Source organism: Sinohyriopsis cumingii, chromosome 4, assembly GCF_028554795.1.
Source record: "Sinohyriopsis cumingii isolate HCF-2022 chromosome 4, ASM2855479v2, whole genome shotgun sequence".
Classification (NCBI taxonomy): Eukaryota; Metazoa; Mollusca; class Bivalvia; order Unionida; family Unionidae; genus Sinohyriopsis; species Sinohyriopsis cumingii.
Genome location: NC_142964.1, coordinates 39,256,375 through 39,279,029, shown reverse-complemented (window position 1 = coordinate 39,279,029; position 22,655 = coordinate 39,256,375). Strand labels below are relative to the sequence as shown.

General features: G+C 36.0%; 13 non-coding genes across 13 annotated transcripts; all 13 read right to left on the bottom strand.

Annotated features, from left to right (window-relative positions):
- Positions 1-1,160: 1,160 nt before the first annotated feature.
- Positions 1,161-1,242, bottom strand: Trnas-aga (transfer RNA serine (anticodon AGA)). Its single transcript has one exon. It is a non-coding gene; the product is annotated as a tRNA-Ser (tRNA).
- Positions 1,243-6,150: 4,908 nt separating this feature from the next.
- Positions 6,151-6,232, bottom strand: Trnas-aga (transfer RNA serine (anticodon AGA)). Its single transcript has one exon. It is a non-coding gene; the product is annotated as a tRNA-Ser (tRNA).
- Positions 6,233-6,488: 256 nt separating this feature from the next.
- On the bottom strand, positions 6,489-6,570 carry Trnas-uga (transfer RNA serine (anticodon UGA)). The gene has a single exon. It is a non-coding gene; the product is annotated as a tRNA-Ser (tRNA).
- Positions 6,571-6,957: 387 nt separating this feature from the next.
- On the bottom strand, positions 6,958-7,039 carry Trnas-aga (transfer RNA serine (anticodon AGA)). The gene has a single exon. It is a non-coding gene; the product is annotated as a tRNA-Ser (tRNA).
- A 1,256-nt stretch (positions 7,040-8,295) lies between these two features.
- On the bottom strand, positions 8,296-8,377 carry Trnas-aga (transfer RNA serine (anticodon AGA)). The gene has a single exon. It is a non-coding gene; the product is annotated as a tRNA-Ser (tRNA).
- A 4,908-nt stretch (positions 8,378-13,285) lies between these two features.
- Positions 13,286-13,367, bottom strand: Trnas-aga (transfer RNA serine (anticodon AGA)). Its single transcript has one exon. It is a non-coding gene; the product is annotated as a tRNA-Ser (tRNA).
- A 256-nt stretch (positions 13,368-13,623) lies between these two features.
- Positions 13,624-13,705, bottom strand: Trnas-uga (transfer RNA serine (anticodon UGA)). Its single transcript has one exon. It is a non-coding gene; the product is annotated as a tRNA-Ser (tRNA).
- A 387-nt stretch (positions 13,706-14,092) lies between these two features.
- On the bottom strand, positions 14,093-14,174 carry Trnas-aga (transfer RNA serine (anticodon AGA)). The gene has a single exon. It is a non-coding gene; the product is annotated as a tRNA-Ser (tRNA).
- Positions 14,175-15,430: 1,256 nt separating this feature from the next.
- Trnas-aga (transfer RNA serine (anticodon AGA)) lies at positions 15,431-15,512 on the bottom strand. The gene has a single exon. It is a non-coding gene; the product is annotated as a tRNA-Ser (tRNA).
- A 4,910-nt stretch (positions 15,513-20,422) lies between these two features.
- On the bottom strand, positions 20,423-20,504 carry Trnas-aga (transfer RNA serine (anticodon AGA)). The gene has a single exon. It is a non-coding gene; the product is annotated as a tRNA-Ser (tRNA).
- A 255-nt stretch (positions 20,505-20,759) lies between these two features.
- Positions 20,760-20,841, bottom strand: Trnas-uga (transfer RNA serine (anticodon UGA)). Its single transcript has one exon. It is a non-coding gene; the product is annotated as a tRNA-Ser (tRNA).
- Positions 20,842-21,228: 387 nt separating this feature from the next.
- On the bottom strand, positions 21,229-21,310 carry Trnas-aga (transfer RNA serine (anticodon AGA)). Its single transcript has one exon. It is a non-coding gene; the product is annotated as a tRNA-Ser (tRNA).
- Positions 21,311-22,566: 1,256 nt separating this feature from the next.
- On the bottom strand, positions 22,567-22,648 carry Trnas-aga (transfer RNA serine (anticodon AGA)). Its single transcript has one exon. It is a non-coding gene; the product is annotated as a tRNA-Ser (tRNA).
- Positions 22,649-22,655: the final 7 nt, after the last annotated feature.

Below are 22,655 nucleotides of genomic sequence, written 5' to 3'. Positions count from 1 at the left end.
CAGTGGATGCACAGGTGCTCGACGCGAGCTTGATGTTGAGAAGATTAAAAAAACAGTAATATAAAGGAAAATATCATACAGAGTGACAAAAATACCTTAGATTGCCCCCATGACCCCTTCTGACATAGGCCCTCTCTATCATAATGTATAAGAGAGAAGGTACGGAACTTCCGAATACTTCATTCCACCCATGACCCTCGATTTCCATCTGCTATTTCCGTTTTTTAAGGCACACGATCATACTCTATGACTTGTTTTACTCCTGTGATATCTATCCATCAAGCCATCATTGACGTTTCTGCGTTGTACCAAACTCAAGTTACGGGCTCCGAAACGTGCGATTTTTGCGAATTGTTTCGTTTTGGAGAAGTGCGTGCACATGTGAAAACCGCTACATGTACCATGTTTTCAACTCTATGGTGCATCCCTTCTTGAATTACAGAACAGTGGTAGATGCAAAAGTACGTTTTTACTTACCATTAACTCGATTTAACTTTGTTAATCCTGTTCTATACAAGAATTAGACACTGTCTTCTTCACGGCACATACATTGTATAGATGCGACTCTATTTTCAAAATAGGTAAACTATGCGGCACACACGTCAACGCCGAAATATGATTGGCTCAAAAGGTTTTACTTATTATCATATGAGCTCGGACTTATCTCAGAGTAAACAAATCGCACGTTTCGGAGTCCGTAACTTCAGTTGGATACATCGCAGAAAAGTCAATAATGGCTTGATGGATAGAAAAATATCTCAGGAGTAAAACAAGCAATATAGTTTGGTCATGCGCCTTAAAAAACGGAAATAGCAGAAGGAAATCGAGGGTCATGGGTGGAATGACGTATTTGGAAGTTCCGTACCTTCTCTCTTATATATTATGATAGAGAGGGTCCTATATCAGAATGGGTCATGGGGGTAATCTAAGGTATTGTTGTCACTCTGTATGATTTTTTTATTTAGATTTTTTTTTCTCAACATCAACCTCGCGTCGAGCACCTGTGAGTGGTTGGAGTTATATTATAGCTGGTTTGAACCCGCGAAGAAAATCATAGGTTATAGGTAAAAACATATCCTATGTCATTGCGGGCAGTTTCCCTCTCTTGTACGGCTGATGTATTCTACTATCACACATTTGACCCATATAAAAAAATATTACGTCGCCGGTAGGATTCGAACCTACGCGGGGAGACCCCAATAGATTTCTAGTCTATCGCCTTAACCACTCGGCCACGACGACTTCTACACCTATGTTGGGCACATTTTCATTTCGTCTCATTCTTGGACTTGATATATGAATTTCTCTCTCTTTTCAGATCACAATACTGTGTCTTTCACAGTGGATGGAGTTATATTATAGCTTGTTTGAACCCGTACCAATTTCATAAATGGAAATCTCTAATGTGATGGAAAGTGCACGGAACTTAATCAGTTCATTCACTGATTTATAATTTCTAACCTGGATGTGAACAAAGTGGCCATATCACTGGCATCCTCTTCGTCTTTCATGCTTAGCGGACTTTTCATACTAACACGGCGCCATATTGCAATATTCATCTAAGCCTCATATTTAATCCAATCTCAGGGTAATCCTTCAAATTAATTTTTCTTTCCACTTTATCCTTTGACCCATGCTATACAAACTTGTGAAAGTGTGTATTGACTTCACTGTAGCACTGTGGATATGTTAATGAAAATCAAGATGCTTATCATTACTATCTATCACAATATAGTTCGAATCTTTTTAATCGAATGAATAAGCAGATTCTTGATTGCTCGAATTTTAGATGGGTTATTAAAGATTGCATTTCTCCAAAGTTTGTTGACAACTTAACAAAGAAGACAGCAAACTCAGGAAATCCCCAATTAAGTTTATATTCGGGACGATATTTCATATTATAGCAATTCTACTTCTGATGGAAACCATATATATAAACCATACAGTATAGAACACTGATACAACAAATGTAAAGCAGACATCAAAAATGTCACTGATCCATAATAGCAAGTGACATATCAGCATATTGAGAAACAACCTATGCTATATTAACTATGTTTATTTCCATAATATGTTTAATTTTTCTTATCACTTGAGCTAACATCTATGCAAATAGGATGCAACTATATGGGGAGATTGGATCTCCCTGTCTACACACTCTTTCCATACCAAACCAATTAGAGACTTGACCATTATTAATTGCTCAAGATTTGATTTTCCGAGAAAAGAAGTTGTACCCAGTATATTATAAGTTTTTCAAACTTGGAAAACTTCATAAGTTTGCCACTAAATAGCGACGGAACTGTGTCAGATGGCTTTTCAAATAATCTCGTTAAAAGAAGTAGTCAAGGAATATTGGCGATTTCTAGATTAAGTCAGATAAGTTTCTTATGTTATCTTCAAATGTATCGTCCATTTATAAACGTTTTTTGTTTTTGTGTGTGGACGTTTTGCATATATGTGGGTAGCACAGTTTTAACTCTGACTGCAATTTCTACAGAAGCAATTTTGCATTACACATGCGAATTTATATGAATTTCCAATATAACATATACTGTTTAGGCTTATAACCTTTTGGTATACATATAATCACAGTTCCCCTTCTCTCTACTTGAACGGTAATTCCCAATGTTAACCGCCCTCACTAGAAACTGTCCAATATCCTTTTTCATTAGGTATATTTTGTAAAACATTTGCATATTCTGTATATGATAAAGGACCGTTTCAGGAGAATTTATGTAAATAATACACTTTAGGAGTGTCACAACATTTAAGCGGCGTTCTTAAATCGGTAGGATCAACATCGCAATTTTTATATCATTTCATATAAGGTGCATTCCTATCATCTTACATTTCATTCCGTATGTTAAAGAACCACTGGTAGTAACAAGAGGCGGTATTAATTTCCTTATGAAGTTCTATTTGTTACTTGTATCTGGTCACTCTCTTCTTCTTCAAACTACATAGCTAAAGACCTAATCCATACAACATCCATCTATTTGTTTTTAATATCTTCTAACTCTTTCATTTTTCATCCCTCCGTTATATAAGTTCATTTTCACCACTTCTCTCTTTTAAATTCCTGATATTTGCAAGTAGTTGCCTTTCCTATAGATATAGGATATATTTCCTAAACGATGCAAATTAAATTGTTGTTCCTCTAATATTTAATTGAACCATTGACAATTTATAACAGGTTTGAAATCAGATATAGGAATATTTTCAAAATTATCCTATTGTTCACCGCATACATATTGATCTTTAATTTATTAGATAGCCTCCTTTACTCTTTCCACATGTCAATGTTCTTTTAGTAATAACTTAGTAAATTTCAAGAATGTTTCTCTGTTACATTCCTTTGGAAAACTGTCTTAATATTTTACAAAAGAATGATCAGTCCTATACACTGATTCAACACTTACAATTTCAGTAATTGTGAATGCAGTTTCGTACCAAAAGAAAGTCCATTCTCATTTGTTTCACTACGTTACCATTCCTCCAAGTTTAAATGTGGCTCCCATTTATTATTGTATTCCCTCAATACATCAACTAAATTATATTCTACGAATGTACCAAAGAAACTTTCTCTTGCATTTCGGTTATTTAAATTACAATAATTGAATATATCTATATAACATCGAAATCATCCTACCTTAAAATAAACAAAATTATTTTTATAATGCAAGATATATCTTTTTTTATCTCCAGGTAAAGTATGAATTGTCTTTATTGGTTCATAAATATTAACAGGTGTAGCAATTTAGTTGCCAATACAATTCTTCTTTTCCTGAGATCCCCTACCGTTGATAATTTAATGTAGCAATATTTATTGACACAGAATTCAACTTTAAAAACGTTTATAATCTTGTTAGTATGGTTATGTGGAGCGACCATAAAGAACTTATATAAACCAGGCCTACTAATGACGTTTACCAAAATTCTCTCCATTGTACAATATCAAGATTACTGCTAATAAAGTTTGTTTTTCTTTTTATCTTATATATCGACCATGATTGGAGTGAATTGTAGCATAGTAAGATCAAAGACAAATTCAAAAGGAAACGAATATGATGTCTGAAGATATTGTAAGTATGACAGAAGATATATCGAACGCAAGAACAGAAGGTAACAATAAGTAATATAACATAACAGATATTCTGAAGAAAATGTATAACATCAAGTTAAAGAAGGTGCTGCAATAACAATAAAAGAAGAAACATCAAGACATGTAGAATAAAGACATGAAAGGTGATCAGAGGATGATGCCAGCTTTGGTAAGCTTACAAAATCATGGAAGGTAGGACTGGGTATTTAAAAACCCAAATACAAAAGGAGAAGTTCATACGTGCGCTACTGTATAATGTACTGAACAAGTGCAAAATATATTTCTATTTAGTCCTTGAATGAAAAAACATTTATAGAAATGATCTTAAAAGTGTAGACTATAAACACGGTAATTTATACTTAAGTATGCGTATAAATCGATGTAGTTATCGAATATTGGAAGAGGTGTTCAATGAAACGGCACTTTTCTAAACCTGTAGTTGAAGCCACAAACACATGCAATTAGACAGAAGAGAGAAACTAATAATGATCCTCTCCCCTACTCTCCATTAAAACAAGGTAACTCTCGCGGTTCACAATCTAACCCGTCGATGATTATGTGCCACATTTCCTATATTGTATGTACATACAGTTAGTTAGCCGTAAATGACACCAACGTCAACAACATATTCCAAACCGTTTCCATTATATAAGATTTAAGTACCTTATTGATTTGTACAGGCCACATTTACTCGAAATTTCACCAATGCTTTTCGACTTGTTTCCCGGATCCTGTGTGTCGGCTTACAGTTCCTCTCTGTTTCGCAGCGAATGTGATTTGCTTGTGATTGCTTCAGTGATAGGACCTATCCTTCAGTAGGTCTTTTCAAACATCGCGGCTTATCGCTGCATCTCGGCCTAAGAAGTATCGAAGTAAAATGTTCCCCTTTATTAACCTGCTTTTCAAACTTTTTATATGGTGCTAAGGTTTTTGGATTTATGATCTCTCTCGCTCTCTTAGTTGCTAAGGCTGAAAGGTCACACATTCCTGCCAGTATACAGATTTAGGTTAAAGTTTCCTCGTAATGCTCTCATAATATGAGTGACCCCTTGGAAGGCAAGATAATTTGCATTGCTGTTTTACGTTTCTTTATAGATTTCAAATTCAAGAACACTTCCCTGGTAAGTGAATACATCGCTAATATCAATTATATTATGTTCAATCCCTTTCTTGTACATGATGGGTACTTTGTTTACTCTAATTAGTGTCTTCATCAATAAGTTCATGGCCATAAAATTATCCCCTATTTGAGATATATTTCTTTGTATTAAAAGTTTCCAAGCAGGTAAAACATAATGTCAGAGCATATTGTTCATCGTTTTAATAATTTGTTGCCATTTTCATCTGCTAATATGACAATAGTTTTGATTCCATGCGATCTTTGCAAACAAATCAAATACATCAATGGAAGTTTTAAGAAATTCGAAAAGAACCATCAAGAATCAAGGTAGTATCATCGCAAAATGTTGGAGCAAATATTCTGTTTCATGTAGTTCATTGCTTTTATTATTCCTATTATTTTTTCATAGTTTCGATCACACTTTTTGCACGTAGTAAAAATAGACATTTAGATAGTGAGTCACCCTGTTAACAGCTTCTGCAGACATTCTTCATATATATTCCGACATATCATTAATCAGCATCAATATGGATTGTGTTTCTCAAGACGTCTGGCACCCGTCCGCCTCCTCCAACCCACCAACCCCATTTGTACGCTACATTTGAAGACGGCAAGACCTCTGGCAACCATCCTCTCCTCCTCCATCTGTCCGCTACAGTTGAAGATGTAAAGAGCAGAGGTTTATGTAGCAGAGTGTTGTGCATATCATCAGGCGGTATGACCAGCTAGATGTAGTAATGGCTTGTTTAAATTTTTACACTCACGTGACAATTAATCATCATCAATATAAAACAAAATTTAACTCGTGAAGAAAATCATAGGTCATAGGTAAAAACATATCCCTATGTCATCGCGGGCAGTTTCCCTCTCTTGTACGACTGATATATTCTACTATCACACCTTTGACCCATATAAAAAAATATTACGTCGCCGGTAGGATTCGAACCTACGCGGGGAGACCCCAATAGATTTCTAGTCTATCGCCTTAACCACTCGGCCACGACGACTTCTACACCTAGGTTTGGCACATTTTCATTTCGTCTCATTCTTGGACTTGATACATGAATTTCTCTCTCTTTTCAGATCACTATAATGTGTCTTTCACAGTGGATGGAGTTATATTATAGCTTGCTTGAACCCATGAAGAAAATCATAGGTTATAGGTAAATAAAATATCCCTATGTCATCGCCGTCAGTTTCCGTCTTTTGTACGGCTCGTGTATTCTACTATCACAACACTCTGCCATATAAAAAAAAATAAAACGTCGCCGGTAGGATTCGAACCTACGCGGGGAAACCCCAATAGATTTCAAGTCTATCGCCTTAACCACTCGGCCACGACGACTTCTACACCTATGTTTGGCAAATTCGCGTTTTGTTTCATTTTGGAACTGATACAGGAATTTGTCTCTCTCTTTTCATATCACAATACTGTGTCTTTCACAGTTGATGCACAGGTGCTCGACGCGAGCTTGATGTTGAGAAGATTTAAAAAAAACAATAATATAACGGAAAATATCATAAAGAGCGATTAATTATTTTTTTTTCTCAACATCAACCTCGCGTCGAGCACCTGTGAATGGATGGAGTTATAGTATAGCTGGTTTGAACCCGCGAAGAAAATCATAGGTTATAGGTAAAAACATATCGTATGTCCTCGCGGGCAGTTTCCCTCTCTTGTACGGCTGATGTATTCTACTATCACACCTTTGACCCATATAAAAAAATATTACGTCGCCGGTAGGATTCGAACCTACGCGGGGAGACCCCAATAGATTTCTAGTCTATCGCCTTAACCACTCGGCCACGACGACTTCTACACCTACGTTTGGCACATTTTCGTTTCGTTTCATTTTTGAGTTGATACAGGAATTTCTCTCTCGTTTCAGATCACAATACTGTGTCTTTCACAGTGGATGCACAGGTGCTCGACGCGAGCTTGATGTTGAGAAGATTAAAAAAACAGTAATATAAAGGAAAATATCATACAGAGTGACAAAAATACCTTAGATTGCCCCCATGACCCCTTCTGACATAGGCCCTCTCTATCATAATGTATAAGAGAGAAGGTACGGAACTTCCGAATACTTCATTCCACCCATGACCCTCGATTTCCATCTGCTATTTCCGTTTTTTAAGGCACACGATCATACTCTATGACTTGTTTTACTCCTGTGATATCTATCCATCAAGCCATCATTGACGTTTCTGCGTTGTACCAAACTCAAGTTACGGGCTCCGAAACGTGCGATTTTTGCGAATTGTTTCGTTTTGGAGAAGTGCGTGCACATGTGAAAACCGCTACATGTACCATGTTTTCAACTCTATGGTGCATCCCTTCTTGAATTACAGAACAGTGGTAGATGCAAAAGTACGTTTTTACTTACCATTAACTCGATTTAACTTTGTTAATCCTGTTCTATGCAAGAATTAGACACTGTCTTCTTCACGGCACATACATTGTATAGATGCGACTCTATTTTCAAAATAGGTAAACTATGCGGCACACACGTCAACGCCGAAATATGATTGGCTCAAAAGGTTTTACTTATTATCATATGAGCTGGGACTTATCTCAGAGTAAACAAATCGCACGTTTCGGAGTCCGTAACTTCAGTTGGATACATCGCAGAAAAGTCAATAATGGCTTGATGGATAGAAAAATATCTCAGGAGTAAAACAAGCAATATAGTTTGGTCATGTGCCTTAAAAAACGGAAATAGCAGAAGGAAATCGAGGGTCATGGGTGGAATGACGTATTTGGAAGTTCCGTACCTTCTCTCTTATATATTATGATAGAGAGGGTCCTATATCAGAATGGGTCATGGGGGTAATCTAAGGTATTGTTGTCACTCTGTATGATTTTTTTATTTAGATTTTTTTTTCTCAACATCAACCTCGCGTCGAGCACCTGTGAGTGGTTGGAGTTATATTATAGCTGGTTTGAACCCGCGAAGAAAATCATAGGTTATAGGTAAAAACATATCCTATGTCATTGCGGGCAGTTTCCCTCTCTTGTACGGCTGATGTATTCTACTATCACACCTTTGACCCATATAAAAAAATATTACGTCGCCGGTAGGATTCGAACCTACGCGGGGAGACCCCAATAGATTTCTAGTCTATCGCCTTAACCACTCGGCCACGACGACTTCTACACCTATGTTGGGCACATTTTCATTTCGTCTCATTCTTGCACTTGATATATGAATTTCTCTCTCTTTTCAGATCACAATACTGTGTCTTTCACAGTGGATGGAGTTATATTATAGCTTGTTTGAACCCGTACCAATTTCATAAATGGAAATCTCTAATGTGATGGAAAGTGCACGGAACTTAATCAGTTCATTCACTGATTTATAATTTCTAACCTGGATGTGAACAAAGTGGCCATATCACTGGCATCCTCTTCGTCTTTCATGCTTAGCGGACTTTTCATACTAACACGGCGCCATATTGCAATATTCTTCTAAGCCTCATATTTAATCCAATCTCAGGGTAATCCTTCAAATTAATTTTTCTTTCCACTTTATCCTTTGACCCATGCTATACAAACTTGTGAAAGTGTGTATTGACTTCACTGTAGCACTGTGGATATGTTAATGAAAATCAAGATGCTTATCATTACTATCTATCACAATATAGTTCGAATCTTTTTAATCGAATGAATAAGCAGATTCTTGATTGCTCGAATTTTAGATGGGTTATTAAAGATTGCATTTCTCCAACGTTTGTTGACAACTTAACAAAGAAGACAGCAAACTCAGGAAATCCCCAATTAAGTTTATATTCGGGACGATATTTCATATTATAGCAATTCTACTTCTGATGGAAACCATATATATAGACCATACAGTATAGAACACTGATACAACAAATGTAAAGCAGACATCAAAAATGTCACTGATCCATAATAGCAAGTGACATATCAGCATATTGAGAAACAACCTATGTTATATTAACCATGTTTATTTCCATAATATGTTTAATTTTTCTTATCACTTGAGCTAACATCTATGCAAATAGGATGCAACTATATGGGGAGATTGGATCTCCCTGTCTACACACTCTTTCCATACCAAACCAATTAGAGACTTGACCATTATTAATTGCTCAAGATTTGATTTTCCGAGAAAAGAAGTTGTACCCAGTATATTATAAGTTTTTCAAACTTGGAAAACTTCATAAGTTTGCCACTAAATAGCGACGGAACTGTGTCAGATGGCTTTTCAAATAATCTCGTTAAAAGAAGTAGTCAAGGAATATTGGCGATTTCTAGATTAAGTCAGATAAGTTTCTTATGTTATCTTCAAATGTATCGTCCATTTATAAACGTTTTTTGTTTTTGTGTGTGGACGTTTTGCATATATGTGGGTAGCACAGTTTTAACTCTGACTGCAATTTCTGCAGAAGCAATTTTGCATTACACATGCGAATTTATATGAATTTCCAATATAACATATACTGTTTAGGCTTATAACCTTTTGGTATACATATAATCACAGTTCCCCTTCTCTCTACTTGAACGGTAATTCCCAATGTTAACCGCCCTCACTAGAAACTGTCCAATATCCTTTTTCATTAGGTATATTTTGTAAAACATTTGCATATTCTGTATATGATAAAGGACCGTTTCAGGAGAATTTATGTAAATAATACACTTTAGGAGTGTCACAACATTTAAGCGGCGTTCTTAAATCGGTAGGATCAACATCGCAATTTTTATATCATTTCATATAAGGTGCATTCCTATCATCTTACATTTCATTCCGTATGTTAAAGAACCACTGGTAGTAACAAGAGGCGGTATTAATTTCCTTATGAAGTTCTATTTGTTACTTGTATCTGGTCACTCTCTTCTTCTTCAAACTACATAGCTAAAGACCTAATCCATACAACATCCATCTATTTGTTTTTAATATCTTCTAACTCTTTCATTTTTCATCCCTCCGTTATATAAGTTCATTTTCACCACTTCTCTCTTTTAAATTCCTGATATTTGCAAGTAGTTGCCTTTCCTATAGATATAGGTTATATTTCCTAAACGATGCAAATTAAATTGTTGTTCCTCTAATATTTAATTGAACCATTGACAATTTATAACAGGTTTGAAATCAGATATAGGAATATTTTCAAAATTATCCTATTGTTCACCGCATACATATTGATCTTTAATTTATTAGATAGCCTCCTTTACTCTTTCCACATGTCAATGTTCTTTTAGTAATAACTTAGTAAATTTCAAGAATGTTTCTCTGTTACATTCCTTTGGAAAACTGTCTTAATATTTTACAAAAGAATGATCAGTCCTATACACTGATTCAACACTTACAATTTCAGTAATTGTGAATGCAGTTTCGTACCAAAAGAAAGTCCATTCTCATTTGTTTCACTACGTTACCATTCCTCCAAGTTTAAATGTGGCTCCCATTTATTATTGTATTCCCTCAATACATCAACTAAATTATATTCTACGAATGTACCAAAGAAACTTTCTCTTGCATTTCGGTTATTTAAATTACAATAATTGAATATATCTATATAACATCGAAATCATCCTACCTTAAAATAAACAAAATTATTTTTATAATGCAAGATATATCTTTTTTTATCTCCAGGTAAAGTATGAATTGTCTTTATTGGTTCATAAATATTAACAGGTGTAGCAATTTAGTTGCCAATACAATTCTTCTTTTCCTGAGATCCCCTACCGCTGATAATTTAATGTAGCAATATTTATTGACACAGAATTCAACTTTAAAAACGTTTATAATCTTGTTAGTATGGTTATGTGGAGCGACCATAAAGAACTTATATAAACCAGGCCTACTAATGACGTTTACCAAAATTCTCTCCATTGTACAATATCAAGATTACTGCTAATAAAGTTTGTTTTTCTTTTTATCTTATATATCGACCATGATTGGAGTGAATTGTAGCATAGTAAGATCAAAGACAAATTCAAAAGGAAACGAATATGATGTCTGAAGATATTGTAAGTATGACAGAAGATATATCGAACGCAAGAACAGAAGGTAACAATAAGTAATATAACATAACAGATATTCTGAAGAAAATGTATAACATCAAGTTAAAGAAGGTGCTGCAATAACAATAAAAGAAGAAACATCAAGACATGTAGAATAAAGACATGAAAGGTGATCAGAGGATGATGCCAGCTTTGGTAAGCTTACAAAATCATGGAAGGTAGGACTGGGTATTTAAAAACCCAAATACAAAAGGAGAAGTTCATACGTGCGCTACTGTATAATGTACTGAACAAGTGCAAAATATATTTCTATTTAGTCCTTGAATGAAAAAACATTTATAGAAATGATCTTAAAAGTGTAGACTATAAACACGGTAATTTATACTTAAGTATGCGTATAAATCGATGTAGTTATCGAATATTGGAAGAGGTGTTCAATGAAACGGCACTTTTCTAAACCTGTAGTTGAAGCCACAAACACATGCAATTAGACAGAAGAGAGAAACTAATAATGATCCTCTCCCCTACTCTCCATTAAAACAAGGTAACTCTCGCGGTTCACAATCTAACCCGTCGATGATTATGTGCCACATTTCCTATATTGTATGTACATACAGTTAGTTAGCCGTAAATGACACCAACGTCAACAACATATTCCAAACCGTTTCCATTATATAAGATTTAAGTACCTTATTGATTTGTACAGGCCACATTTACTCGAAATTTCACCAATGCTTTTCGACTTGTTTCCCGGATCCTGTGTGTCGGCTTACAGTTCCTCTCTGTTTCGCAGCGAATGTGATTTGCTTGTGATTGCTTCAGTGATAGGACCTATCCTTCAGTAGGTCTTTTCAAACATCGCGGCTTATCGCTGCATCTCGGCCTAAGAAGTATCGAAGTAAAATGTTCCCCTTTATTAACCTGCTTTTCAAACTTTTTATATGGTGCTAAGGTTTTTGGATTTATGATCTCTCTCGCTCTCTTAGTTGCTAAGGCTGAAAGGTCACACATTCCTGCCAGTATACAGATTTAGGTTAAAGTTTCCTCGTAATGCTCTCATAATATGAGTGACCCCTTGGAAGGCAAGATAATTTGCATTGCTGTTTTACGTTTCTTTATAGATTTCAAATTCAAGAACACTTCCCTGGTAAGTGAATACATCGCTAATATCAATTATATTATGTTCAATCCCTTTCTTGTACATGATGGGTACTTTGTTTACTCTAATTAGTGTCTTCATCAATAAGTTCATGGCCATAAAATTATCCCCTATTTGAGATATATTTCTTTGTATTAAAAGTTTCCAAGCAGGTAAAACATAATGTCAGAGCATATTGTTCATCGTTTTAATAATTTGTTGCCATTTTCATCTGCTAATATGACAATAGTTTTGATTCCATGCGATCTTTGCAAACAAATCAAATACATCAATGGAAGTTTTAAGAAATTCGAAAAGAACCATCAAGAATCAAGGTAGTATCATCGCAAAATGTTGGAGCAAATATTCTGTTTCATGTAGTTCATTGCTTTTATTATTCCTATTATTTTTTCATAGTTTCGATCACACTTTTTGCACGTAGTAAAAATAGACATTTAGATAGTGAGTCACCCTGTTAACAGCTTCTGCAGACATTCTTCATATATATTCCGACATATCATTAATCAGCATCAATATGGATTGTGTTTCTCAAGACGTCTGGCACCCGTCCGCCTCCTCCAACCCACCAACCCCATTTGTACGCTACATTTGAAGACGGCAAGACCTCTGGCAACCATCCTCTCCTCCTCCATCTGTCCGCTACAGTTGAAGATGTAAAGAGCAGAGGTTTATGTAGCAGAGTGTTGTGCATATCATCAGGCGGTATGACCAGCTAGATGTAGTAATGGCTTGTTTAAATTTTTACACTCACGTGACAATTAATCATCATCAATATAAAACAAAATTTAACTCGTGAAGAAAATCATAGGTCATAGGTAAAAACATATCCCTATGTCATCGCGGGCAGTTTCCCTCTCTTGTACGACTGATATATTCTACTATCACACCTTTGACCCATATAAAAAAATATTACGTCGCCGGTAGGATTCGAACCTACGCGGGGAGACCCCAATAGATTTCTAGTCTATCGCCTTAACCACTCGGCCACGACGACTTCTACACCTAGGTTTGGCACATTTTCATTTCGTCTCATTCTTGGACTTGATACATGAATTTCTCTCTCTTTTCAGATCACTATAATGTGTCTTTCACAGTGGATGGAGTTATATTATAGCTTGCTTGAACCCATGAAGAAAATCATAGGTTATAGGTAAATAAAATATCCCTATGTCATCGCCGTCAGTTTCCGTCTTTTGTACGGCTCGTGTATTCTACTATCACAACACTCTGCCATATAAAAAAAAATAAAACGTCGCCGGTAGGATTCGAACCTACGCGGGGAAACCCCAATAGATTTCAAGTCTATCGCCTTAACCACTCGGCCACGACGACTTCTACACCTATGTTTGGCAAATTCGCGTTTTGTTTCATTTTGGAACTGATACAGGAATTTGTCTCTCTCTTTTCATATCACAATACTGTGTCTTTCACAGTTGATGCACAGGTGCTCGACGCGAGCTTGATGTTGAGAAGATTTAAAAAAAACAATAATATAACGGAAAATATCATAAAGAGCGATTAATTATTTTTTTTTCTCAACATCAACCTCGCGTCGAGCACCTGTGAATGGATGGAGTTATAGTATAGCTGGTTTGAACCCGCGAAGAAAATCATAGGTTATAGGTAAAAACATATCGTATGTCCTCGCGGGCAGTTTCCCTCTCTTGTACGGCTGATGTATTCTACTATCACACCTTTGACCCATATAAAAAAATATTACGTCGCCGGTAGGATTCGAACCTACGCGGGGAGACCCCAATAGATTTCTAGTCTATCGCCTTAACCACTCGGCCACGACGACTTCTACACCTACGTTTGGCACATTTTCGTTTCGTTTCATTTTTGAGTTGATACAGGAATTTCTCTCTCGTTTCAGATCACAATACTGTGTCTTTCACAGTGGATGCACAGGTGCTCGACGCGAGCTTGATGTTGAGAAGATTAAAAAAACAGTAATATAAAGGAAAATATCATACAGAGTGACAAAAATACCTTAGATTGCCCCCATGACCCCTTCTGACATAGGCCCTCTCTATCATAATGTATAAGAGAGAAGGTACGGAACTTCCGAATACTTCATTCCACCCATGACCCTCGATTTCCATCTGCTATTTCCGTTTTTTAAGGCACACGATCATACTCTATGACTTGTTTTACTCCTGTGATATCTATCCATCAAGCCATCATTGACGTTTCTGCGTTGTACCAAACTCAAGTTACGGGCTCCGAAACGTGCGATTTTTGCGAATTGTTTCGTTTTGGAGAAGTGCGTGCACATGTGAAAACCGCTACATGTACCATGTTTTCAACTCTATGGTGCATCCCTTCTTGAATTACAGAACAGTGGTAGATGCAAAAGTACGTTTTTACTTACCATTAACTCGATTTAACTTTGTTAATCCTGTTCTATGCAAGAATTAGACACTGTCTTCTTCACGGCACATACATTGTATAGATGCGACTCTATTTTCAAAATAGGTAAACTATGCGGCACACACGTCAACGCCGAAATATGATTGGCTCAAAAGGTTTTACTTATTATCATATGAGCTCGGACTTATCTCAGAGTAAACAAATCGCACGTTTCGGAGTCCGTAACTTCAGTTGGATACATCGCAGAAAAGTCAATAATGGCTTGATGGATAGAAAAATATCTCAGGAGTAAAACAAGCAATATAGTTTGGTCATGTGCCTTAAAAAACGGAAATAGCAGAAGGAAATCGAGGGTCATGGGTGGAATGACGTATTTGGAAGTTCCGTACCTTCTCTCTTATATATTATGATAGAGAGGGTCCTATATCAGAATGGGTCATGGGGGTAATCTAAGGTATTGTTGTCACTCTGTATGATTTTTTTATTTAGATTTTTTTTTCTCAACATCAACCTCGCGTCGAGCACCTGTGAGTGGTTGGAGTTATATTATAGCTGGTTTGAACCCGCGAAGAAAATCATAGGTTATAGGTAAAAACATATCCTATGTCATTGCGGGCAGTTTCCCTCTCTTGTACGGCTGATGTATTCTACTATCACACCTTTGACCCATATAAAAAAATATTACGTCGCCGGTAGGATTCGAACCTACGCGGGGAGACCCCAATAGATTTCTAGTCTATCGCCTTAACCACTCGGCCACGACGACTTCTACACCTATGTTGGGCACATTTTCATTTCGTCTCATTCTTGCACTTGATATATGAATTTCTCTCTCTTTTCAGATCACAATACTGTGTCTTTCACAGTGGATGGAGTTATATTATAGCTTGTTTGAACCCGTACCAATTTCATAAATGGAAATCTCTAATGTGATGGAAAGTGCACGGAACTTAATCAGTTCATTCACTGATTTATAATTTCTAACCTGGATGTGAACAAAGTGGCCATATCACTGGCATCCTCTTCGTCTTTCATGCTTAGCGGACTTTTCATACTAACACGGCGCCATATTGCAATATTCTTCTAAGCCTCATATTTAATCCAATCTCAGGGTAATCCTTCAAATTAATTTTTCTTTCCACTTTATCCTTTGACCCATGCTATACAAACTTGTGAAAGTGTGTATTGACTTCACTGTAGCACTGTGGATATGTTAATGAAAATCAAGATGCTTATCATTACTATCTATCACAATATAGTTCGAATCTTTTTAATCGAATGAATAAGCAGATTCTTGATTGCTCGAATTTTAGATGGGTTATTAAAGATTGCATTTCTCCAACGTTTGTTGACAACTTAACAAAGAAGACAGCAAACTCAGGAAATCCCCAATTAAGTTTATATTCGGGACGATATTTCATATTATAGCAATTCTACTTCTGATGGAAACCATATATATAGACCATACAGTATAGAACACTGATACAACAAATGTAAAGCAGACATCAAAAATGTCACTGATCCATAATAGCAAGTGACATATCAGCATATTGAGAAACAACCTATGTTATATTAACCATGTTTATTTCCATAATATGTTTAATTTTTCTTATCACTTGAGCTAACATCTATGCAAATAGGATGCAACTATATGGGGAGATTGGATCTCCCTGTCTACACACTCTTTCCATACCAAACCAATTAGAGACTTGACCATTATTAATTGCTCAAGATTTGATTTTCCGAGAAAAGAAGTTGTACCCAGTATATTATAAGTTTTTCAAACTTGGAAAACTTCATAAGTTTGCCACTAAATAGCGACGGAACTGTGTCAGATGGCTTTTCAAATAATCTCGTTAAAAGAAGTAGTCAAGGAATATTGGCGATTTCTAGATTAAGTCAGATAAGTTTCTTATGTTATCTTCAAATGTATCGTCCATTTATAAACGTTTTTTGTTTTTGTGTGTGGACGTTTTGCATATATGTGGGTAGCACAGTTTTAACTCTGACTGCAATTTCTGCAGAAGCAATTTTGCATTACACATGCGAATTTATATGAATTTCCAATATAACATATACTGTTTAGGCTTATAACCTTTTGGTATACATATAATCACAGTTCCCCTTCTCTCTACTTGAACGGTAATTCCCAATGTTAACCGCCCTCACTAGAAACTGTCCAATATCCTTTTTCATTAGGTATATTTTGTAAAACATTTGCATATTCTGTATATGATAAAGGACCGTTTCAGGAGAATTTATGTAAATAATACACTTTAGGAGTGTCACAACATTTAAGCGGCGTTCTTAAATCGGTAGGATCAACATCGCAATTTTTATATCATTTCATATAAGGTGCATTCCTATCATCTTACATTTCATTCCGTATGTTAAAGAACCACTGGTAGTAACAAGAGGCGGTATTAATTTCCTTATGAAGTTCTATTTGTTACTTGTATCTGGTCACTCTCTTCTTCTTCAAACTACATAGCTAAAGACCTAATCCATACAACATCCATCTATTTGTTTTTAATATCTTCTAACTCTTTCATTTTTCATCCCTCCGTTATATAAGTTCATTTTCACCACTTCTCTCTTTTAAATTCCTGATATTTGCAAGTAGTTGCCTTTCCTATAGATATAGGTTATATTTCCTAAACGATGCAAATTAAATTGTTGTTCCTCTAATATTTAATTGAACCATTGACAATTTATAACAGGTTTGAAATCAGATATAGGAATATTTTCAAAATTATCCTATTGTTCACCGCATACATATTGATCTTTAATTTATTAGATAGCCTCCTTTACTCTTTCCACATGTCAATGTTCTTTTAGTAATAACTTAGTAAATTTCAAGAATGTTTCTCTGTTACATTCCTTTGGAAAACTGTCTTAATATTTTACAAAAGAATGATCAGTCCTATACACTGATTCAACACTTACAATTTCAGTAATTGTGAATGCAGTTTCGTACCAAAAGAAAGTCCATTCTCATTTGTTTCACTACGTTACCATTCCTCCAAGTTTAAATGTGGCTCCCATTTATTATTGTATTCCCTCAATACATCAACTAAATTATATTCTACGAATGTACCAAAGAAACTTTCTCTTGCATTTCGGTTATTTAAATTACAATAATTGAATATATCTATATAACATCGAAATCATCCTACCTTAAAATAAACAAAATTATTTTTATAATGCAAGATATATCTTTTTTTTATCTCCAGGTAAAGTATGAATTGTCTTTATTGGTTCATAAATATTAACAGGTGTAGCAATTTAGTTGCCAATACAATTCTTCTTTTCCTGAGATCCCCTACCGCTGATAATTTAATGTAGCAATATTTATTGACACAGAATTCAACTTTAAAAACGTTTATAATCTTGTTAGTATGGTTATGTGGAGCGACCATAAAGAACTTATATAAACCAGGCCTACTAATGACGTTTACCAAAATTCTCTCCATTGTACAATATCAAGATTACTGCTAATAAAGTTTGTTTTTCTTTTTATCTTATATATCGACCATGATTGGAGTGAATTGTAGCATAGTAAGATCAAAGACAAATTCAAAAGGAAACGAATATGATGTCTGAAGATATTGTAAGTATGACAGAAGATATATCGAACGCAAGAACAGAAGGTAACAATAAGTAATATAACATAACAGATATTCTGAAGAAAATGTATAACATCAAGTTAAAGAAGGTGCTGCAATAACAATAAAAGAAGAAACATCAAGACATGTAGAATAAAGACATGAAAGGTGATCAGAGGATGATGCCAGCTTTGGTAAGCTTACAAAATCATGGAAGGTAGGACTGGGTATTTAAAAACCCAAATACAAAAGGAGAAGTTCATACGTGCGCTACTGTATAATGTACTGAACAAGTGCAAAATATATTTCTATTTAGTCCTTGAATGAAAAAAACATTTATAGAAATGATCTTAAAAGTGTAGACTATAAACACGGTAATTTATACTTAAGTATGCGTATAAATCGATGTAGTTATCGAATATTGGAAGAGGTGTTCAATGAAACGGCACTTTTCTAAACCTGTAGTTGAAGCCACAAACACATGCAATTAGACAGAAGAGAGAAACTAATAATGATCCTCTCCCCTACTCTCCATTAAAACAAGGTAACTCTCGCGGTTCACAATCTAACCCGTCGATGATTATGTGCCACATTTCCTATATTGTATGTACATACAGTTAGTTAGCCGTAAATGACACCAACGTCAACAACATATTCCAAACCGTTTCCATTATATAAGATTTAAGTACCTTATTGATTTGTACAGGCCACATTTACTCGAAATTTCACCAATGCTTTTCGACTTGTTTCCCGGATCCTGTGTGTCGGCTTACAGTTCCTCTCTGTTTCGCAGCGAATGTGATTTGCTTGTGATTGCTTCAGTGATAGGACCTATCCTTCAGTAGGTCTTTTCAAACATCGCGGCTTATCGCTGCATCTCGGCCTAAGAAGTATCGAAGTAAAATGTTCCCCTTTATTAACCTGCTTTTCAAACTTTTTATATGGTGCTAAGGTTTTTGGATTTATGATCTCTCTCGCTCTCTTAGTTGCTAAGGCTGAAAGGTCACACATTCCTGCCAGTATACAGATTTAGGTTAAAGTTTCCTCGTAATGCTCTCATAATATGAGTGACCCCTTGGAAGGCAAGATAATTTGCATTGCTGTTTTACGTTTCTTTATAGATTTCAAATTCAAGAACACTTCCCTGGTAAGTGAATACATCGCTAATATCAATTATGTTATGTTCAATCCCTTTCTTGTACATGATGGGTACTTTGTTTACTCTAATTAGTGTCTTCATCAATAAGTTCATGGCCATAAAATTATCCCCTATTTGAGATATATTTCTTTGTATTAAAAGTTTCCAAGCAGGTAAAACATAATGTCAGAGCATATTGTTCATCGTTTCAATAATTTGTTGCCATTTTCATCTGCTAATATGACAATAGTTTTGATTCCATGCGATCTTTGCAAACAAATCAAATACATCAATGGAAGTTTTAAGAAATTCGAAAAGAACCATCAAGAATCAAGGTAGTATCATCGCAAAATGTTGGAGCAAATATTCTGTTTCATGTAGTTCATTGCTTTTATTATTCCTATTATTTTTTCATAGTTTCGATCACACTTTTTGCACGTAGTAAAAATAGACATTTAGATAGTGAGTCACCCTGTTAACAGCTTCTGCAGACATTCTTCATATATATTCCGACATATCATTAATCAGCATCAATATGGATTGTGTTTCTCAAGACGTCTGGCACCCGTCCGCCTCCTCCAACCCACCAACCCCATTTGTACGCTACATTTGAAGACGGCAAGACCTCTGGCAACCATCCTCTCCTCCTCCATCTGTCCGCTACAGTTGAAGATGTAAAGAGCAGAGGATTATGTAGCAGAGTGTTGTGCATATCATCAGGCGGTATGACCAGCTAGATGTAGTAATGGCTTGTTTAAATTTTTACACTCACGTGACAATTAATCATCATCAATATAAAACAAAATTTAACTCGTGAAGAAAATCATAGGTCATAGGTAAAAACATATCCCTATGTCATCGCGGGCAGTTTCCCTCTCTTGTACGACTGATATATTCTACTATCACACCTTTGACCCATATAAAAAAATATTACGTCGCCGGTAGGATTCGAACCTACGCGGGGAGACCCCAATAGATTTCTAGTCTATCGCCTTAACCACTCGGCCACGACGACTTCTACACCTAGGTTTGGCACATTTTCATTTCTTTTCATTCTTGGACTTGATACATGAATTTCTCTCTCTTTTCAGATCACTATAATGTGTCTTTCACAGTGGATGGAGTTATATTATAGCTTGCTTGAACCCATGAAGAAAATCATAGGTTATAGGTAAATAAAATATCCCTATGTCATCGCCGTCAGTTTCCGTCTTTTGTACGGCTCGTGTATTCTACTATCACAACACTCTGCCATAAAAAAAAAATAATACGTCGCCGGTAGGATTCGAACCTACGCGGGGAAACCCCAATAGATTTCAAGTCTATCGCCTTAACCACTCGGCCACGACGACTTCTACACCTATGTTTGGCAAATTCGCGTTTTGTTTCATTTTGGAACTGATACAGGAATTTGTCTCTCTCTTTTCATATCACAATACTGTGTCTTTCACAGTTGATGCACAGGTGCTCGACGCGAGCTTGATATTGAGAAGATTTAAAAAAAACAATAATGTAAAGGAAAATATCATAAAGAGCGATTAATTATTTTTTTTTCTCAACATCAACCTCGCGTCGAGCACCTGTGAGTGGATGGAGTTATAGTATAGCTGGTTTGAACCCGCGAAGAAAATCATAGGTTATAGGTAAAAACATATCGTATGTCCTCGCGGGCAGTTTCCCTCTCTTGTACGGCTGATGTATTCTACTATCACACCTTTGACCCATATAAAAAAATATTACGTCGCCGGTAGGATTCGAACCTACGCGGGGAGACCCCAATAGATTTCTAGTCTATCGCCTTAACCACTCGGCCACGACGACTTCTACACCTACGTTTGGCACATTTTCGTTTCGTTTCATTTTTGAGTTGATACAGGAATTTCTCTCTCGTTTCAGATCACAATGCTGTGTCTTTCACAGTGGATGCACAGGTGCTCGACGCGAGCTTGATGTTGAGAAGATTAAAAAAACAGTAATATAAAGGAAAATATCATACAGAGTGACAAAAATACCTTAGATTGCCCCCATGACCCCTTCTGACATAGGCCCTCTCTATCATAATGTATAAGAGAGAAGGTACGGAACTTCCGAATACTTCATTCCACCCATGACCCTCGATTTCCATCTGCTATTTCCGTTTTTCAAGGCACACGATCATACTCTATGACTTGTTTTACTCCTGTGATATCTATCCATCAAGCCATCATTGACGTTTCTGCGTTGTACCAAACTCAAGTTACGGGCTCCGAAACGTGCGATTTTTGCGAATTGTTTCGTTTTGGAGAAGTGCGTGCACATGTGAAAACCGCTACATGTACCATGTTTTCAACTCTATGGTGCATCCCTTCTTGAATTACAGAACAGTGGTAGATGCAAAAGTACGTTTTTACTTACCATTAACTCGATTTAACTTTGTTAATCCTGTTCTATGCAAGAATTAGACACTGTCTTCTTCACGGCACATACATTGTATAGATGCGACTCTATTTTCAAAATAGGTAAACTATGCGGCACACACGTCAACGCCGAAATATGATTGGCTCAAAAGGTTTTACTTATTATCATATGAGCTCGGACTTATCTCAGAGTAAACAAATCGCACGTTTCGGAGTCCGTAACTTCAGTTGGATACATCGCAGAAAAGTCAATAATGGCTTGATGGATAGAAAAATATCTCAGGAGTAAAACAAGCAATATAGTTTGGTCATGTGCCTTAAAAAACGGAAATAGCAGAAGGAAATCGAGGGTCATGGGTGGAATGACGTATTTGGAAGTTCCGTACCTTCTCTCTTATATATTATGATAGAGAGGGTCCTATATCAGAATGGGTCATGGGGGTAATCTAAGGTATTGTTGTCACTCTGTATGATTTTTTTATTTAGATTTTTTTTTCTCAACATCAACCTCGCGTCGAGCACCTGTGAGTGGTTGGAGTTATATTATAGCTGGTTTGAACCCGCGAAGAAAATCATAGGTTATAGGTAAAAACATATCCTATGTCATTGCGGGCAGTTTCCCTCTCTTGTACGGCTGATGTATTCTACTATCACACCTTTGACCCATATAAAAAAATATTACGTCGCCGGTAGGATTCGAACCTACGCGGGGAGACCCCAATAGATTTCTAGTCTATCGCCTTAACCACTCGGCCACGACGACTTCTACA